The sequence below is a fragment of the Erigeron canadensis genome, chromosome 5 (genome assembly GCF_010389155.1).
Source record: "Erigeron canadensis isolate Cc75 chromosome 5, C_canadensis_v1, whole genome shotgun sequence".
In the NCBI taxonomy this organism is placed as follows: Eukaryota; Viridiplantae; Streptophyta; class Magnoliopsida; order Asterales; family Asteraceae; genus Erigeron; species Erigeron canadensis.
Window position 1 is genome coordinate 45,231,745 of NC_057765.1, and position 6,083 is coordinate 45,237,827.

Below are 6,083 nucleotides of genomic sequence, written 5' to 3' on the forward strand. Positions count from 1 at the left end.
ATTTTGACTTTTAAATAGCAAAAAGAGCTCAGACAAGTATAGATAGTCAAAACAATGCCAAAAGTAGTCAAACTAATAAATGTTATGGTTATCTATATTTTGATTTTACTCACTACAACCTCCACTAGTGTTTATTTTCTTTTTAATAAAATCCTTCTTTCAAGATGTTCCAACACAAACTTTTAAGAAAAATAAATAAATAAATAACTATTTGTATGCTTAAATTATATGATCATTTGAAATAATCCACCTCTACAAAATAGAAAATAGAATTTAAATACCGATTAGTCCAATTAATAAATCAATAGCTTTTGGTCTTAAAAAAACGTCATATACAAATACATATATATGTATACAGGATAGAGATCAAATGAGAAGGTACCTTAAGGAGAGAAGGAAGAGAAGATTCATTTTTTTTAGTTTTTTTTTGAACTTTTTTTCCTATTTTTTAATTTTTGTATTCTCTCTTGTATTCACCAATTTTAAATATTTAAAAAAAAAAAAATTTTTCAAAGGGCGTAGCCTGTAAGCTATAGGTGAAGCCTCTCAGACTATGACGAAGCCATGATAGCTAAGGGTTAATCCCGTTAGGTAGATCATCTCATCACCGATCACCCTCTATGACTTATCACTCCCACCAGCTACCCCTTATTAATATCCTTAAGGGCGAAGCCCGTACCGTACCCTACATGTATAACTCACTAACTCGGGTTATTAAAATTAGTTTTTTTATAAAATAAAAAAAAATTATGGATCGAGTTAATTAATGAAAAAATATCAAAAAAAAAAAAACAATAAAAAAAACGGATCTTCTCTCCCTTCTCTCCTTAGGAAGCTTCCTTCTTGATCTCTACCCTATATATATATATATATATATATATATATAAGGTTGGGTTATTTTATGATCACCTCTTATTTTATGACCAATTAGGATATGTGTTTTTTGTAACTTACAAGCCACCATCATCATCTACTACGATATACAAGACTTTTTTGTAAAAACACTAAGACTTTCCGGACACATGATTTTCCGGCAACGTGGTGGCCGGAAAGTCTTAGTGTTTTTACAAAAAAATCTTGTATATCGTAATAGATGATCATGGTGGTGTGTAAGTTACAAAAAACACATGTCCTAAAATTAGTCCTAAAATAAGTGGTCCTAAAATAACTTGCACACACACACACACACATATATATATAGTCATGTTTATTGACCATTATACCTTTATACTTGGTTTATTTATATGTAACATTCGTGATATTTGACTATTCTGACTTGTGATTAATGTAATTGACTTGTATAAATTAAAGATAAATTCCTTAATGTTTTGTTAAAGCTTTAGTGTAAATTAAGCTCGTTTATGTTTATGGCTTCGTTTTAACGTTAGTTGGATAACGAATGGCTAATAATCGAAATTAGCGGAGCGAAAGCCCATTTTGGACCCACACCAACTTAGGTCGACCCCCCTCGCCCCATCCCACAACCACACACATCAAATAAAGGTGTAAAGAGCATTGTTTTTCGTGAATAAGGTTATGATGGGTTAAGACTAGTTGATAAATGTCCCCTTTAACATAAGTGCATAACCAACTCTAGCCACTAGGGTGGTGGTGCATTATTTGGGCATGCGTCTCCAAAAGGGTGAAACTCCCTGGAGGCCACATGTTCAATTTGTGGTTGCTTAAAAAAAAAATACTCTAGTGGCTATAGAGGCTTACCTGCTCTGACTTTGAGCTTATAGAGTCGGCTTTTGGGATAAGTTTTGCCCGCAAAATGAGTAAGACACCCATGATTACCTATAAAAAAGAAATAATAATAAAAAATAAATAAAAACCAACTCTACTTAACATAGTATGTTAACCAAATACGTGTGGCCACTTTCTGGAAACATGGGGGATTAAAGGATGATTATGCAAAGAATATAGTTGCTGGGTAACATGCCATGTGAATGGGCCTCTAACTTGTATGGTACATAAGGAATTGTAGATTATGAATTTATGAAACTATTGGGGCTAAAAAGATGATTATATGTGTGCTATCCACGTAATGTGACTACAAATTTTATTATCCCGAACCTTTTCACCAATCTCTTCTTTATAAATACAAAACATGGTCTACATATTGATTTCTTACGTTTGTTGGTAGATAATCTAACATAAATAAATAAGCTGAATAGTTTTGCTTCAGTTTTATTTATGAAGTATTGGTGTTAAGGCAATTGATATGAAATTATTTGACCCGATTGAACACGTCATAAATTAAACTCAATCATTTTATATTGTATTTCATCACTATTTGCCTATATGTTGCCTATATGTTCTTTACTAGATATTAGACTCGTGTCCAACACTGGACACGGGATTTACGATATTATCAATATTAGATCTTCATACATTTAAGTCATAAAAGCTTATAATTTTGAAAAAGTTCGGTTTTAAGTGTTATATTTTGCAAGTTATAGTACAATAATCATAGGTTCGTCACTGTCATTATTAGCCTAGACATATTGATGAAATTGTTTGCTGTAGTCATTCCACAAGGCACATGCTATATATAATAATTTCTCCATTATAGAATATTTTGAAACCAAATGTACTCATAATGTGATATTATTATGAAAGATAATTAAGAATAAAAATATAAACATATTTGTGATCTTGTACTTGACATTTAGGTATATGGATTTAATCATGATGCACGTCCATAACACGCATAGGTTTATTTTCAATCACTTGTTCTATGATAATATGATAACAATTAGGATTGTTTTTATATTCCTTGATAACAATTAGGACTCTTGATTTGAGTGACAACTGTAACTTTAAACATTAAAAAGCAAAACTAATATACGAAAAGGAGAAAATTATGTATCTTTTTGATTGAGAGATAGAATGAATTTTGAATGGAGTTTATATTGATTTGGATTTAGGATTCAAGTAACCCTCTGTTGTAAATCGTATTTGGTTCTATGATCGTCCCCTATCCTGTGATTCCTATTGTGTTTAAGACAATGATGTTGTATATCGTTATCTGTTATTATGTTTGGGATATGTATCTAAAGCTAACATTGTATTTATATCTAATATTAAACTAAATATTAATATTTATAATTATAGAAATCTAATCTAATATTTGTTATTAAGTCATTAGGTTTTGAAATAATTTTTTGTAGAAAATATTTGATATGTTAAAAAAATTTTATTTAATTAAATGATTATAAATTTTAAAAAAATTCTCTCAAGTTGACAGCTAAAAATATAAATATAAATTAAGTATTCAGGGCTAAAAAGTGTAAATTATTGATGGAAAACAAAAAAGTGTAAATAATGAGACTTTTTTTTACAAATTAATATAAATATTAATATAATAATATATTTGGATAATGATTATTAAGATTTTTAATTTGTAGTTTATCTAAATGATGACATCATCAAAAGTCAATTTAATGAAATCAAACGATGTGATTGGTTAATAAGTCATTAGTTCAACTGTCTTATAGTATATATAAAGATAACATTTTAGTTGTGTCCATGATAATTACTATTGGATATAAACTACTTTTTGCGAATGTTTTATGGAATGGGTAAATGGATTGTTTGTAATGGATTTATTTATGTATTATGCATTAAAAACGTTTTCAAAAGTATATTGCAGTTGTTGTCGTAGCATGTTGGCATTTTATGGTCTTCGTATTCGTTGCAAGCTGTCCGCTTCGGCGTTTATTCACGGCTCATTATTCAAAGTTTTGGTTTCTACAATGGTATTGATACTACTGCTGTTATGGTATTACATATGACCAATGTATGAGGGTTCTGGATGTTGTTGCGGTGGAGAGTCACGTGTGGTGGCAATTAGAAGTGTAATAGCAATGTTTGTGAAGACTACTAACGCTTATGTGCACTTTTGCTATTTTGCTTTTAGCATTCTCATACTAAAAAATGACATGGACCATCGGTAGCTCAAGCTAATGACCTTTTATAGTAGTTACTAATTTACTCATTATTCTGTTACTTTGTATGTGTTCAATATATTGTTGGCAATTAAGTATATTAGTTTAGGCACCTAATAAGATACTTCTAGCATGTAGGTTATGAAAAAGGCTTTATTATGTTTATAAACTTTGACTTTTTTTAGTTTGCCCCACGTCACTAACAAGAAATTTATGCATTGTATGTTGATATATCGTCAATGTTCCGAAGAGTAATAACTTTTATTCATTGATCTCCATCTAGGATTTTTATGTGCTGAATGATTACTACATGTATAAAAAATACCATACAAACATTAAAAAAGTTTAACGGCTACAAATACTTAGCAATCATTACGAATTATGACAAGAACCGAAAAAGAATAATTTGAAAGGTAAAAACTTAAAATATGTAAATAACGAAAACTAAAAAAGGGAAAAGGGAAAACAATCACAGTGAAAAACATTTTAATAGAAAAAAAAGCCCAGATAATCAAGGATATATATATATATATATTTACCATATATTATATAACTAAAAGAACATGTTGTGAAAAATATATATGTATTTTCCCTTATAACACTTCACCTCTTATAAATTAACTAAGAAAATTTATCTCTTTTTTCCCATACATCTGACTTTAGCTAATTTGTTAATAATAAAGTTTAGAGTTAATTACTTAAATGGTACCTAACGTTGCGCGATATTGCTGGTTTGATATCTTTCCTTTCAAAATTACGCGGATCATACCTAACGTTTTTGAAACTCCACTCGGACCATACTGGAACCAAACGTCGTTTGATGGCCGTTAACCCCCCCCCTCCCACATGACTTGCACGTGAGGGGTAAATATGTAATATCATGTTTCTTAATTACTTAAATGATACCTAACGTTTGCACGATATTGCTGGTTTCATACCTAATGTTTCTTAATTACTTAAATGATACCTAATGTTTAGTTATTAAATTTTTTGTATTTTTTTTTTGTTTTGTAAAGTGAATTTCACTTTAAGCCAATGTTTTTAAAACCGGTAATTTAGTCATGACGGTGTGAAATAATTTCTAGTATATTCGGAAATACCGGTCAATACAACTATTTTATATTTGTTTTTTAATTTTTTATAAAAATTGTCAAAAACTTGTTAGAATTTAACGAATATAGTTAAAATGCACTTACAATCCACTGAAAATAATACCAAATAGGTAATTCATAACAACATATAAGTTTTAAATTCACAAATAACCAAAAATAGTAATAAAGTATCATAAAAATAGTTTTAAAAAATTTCTAGTTTTCTTTTTTGAAAATATCAAAAAATACCGTAGCGATAATACCGGAAAATACCAGGAATACAAGAAATACCGGCCGGTATTTACCGCGACATGAAGCTTAAAGCAATTTCTTAAATACCGGTAAATACCGACCGATATTTTTGGTATTCCTGATTTTTTCCGCTATTACAGCTGCGGTACTTCCGATATTTTCAAAAAAAAAAAAATTGAAATTTATTTAAAATTATTTTTATAATACTTTATTGCTATTTTTGGTTATTTGTGAATTTTAAAACTTATATTTTGTTATGAAATACCTTTTGGTGTTATGTTTGAGTGGATTATAAGTGCATTTGACCATTTTCATTAAATTGTAACAAGTTTTGAAGAATTTTTATAAAAAAAAAACAAATTAAAAATAGTCGGACCGACCGTTATTTCCGGTAATACCCATAATACCGGAAATTTTGTCGCACCGATATAACTAAAATACCGGTTTTTAAAACACTGGCTTAAAGCGAAATTCACCATACAAAATAAATAAAATACAAAAAAAAATAAGAACTAAACATTAGGTACCATTTAAGTAATTAAGAAACATTATGCATTAAACCAACAATATCGTGCAAATGTTAGGTACCATTTAAGTAATTAAGAATCATGATATTACATCTTTACCCTTCACGTGCAAGTCACATGGGGGGGTTTTTAACGGCCATCAAACGGCGTTTGGTTCAAGTATGATTCGAGTGGAGTTTTGGAAACGCTAGGTATGATCCGCGTAATTTTGAAATAAAAGGTATCAAACCAGCAATATCGCACAAACGTTAAGTATCATTTAA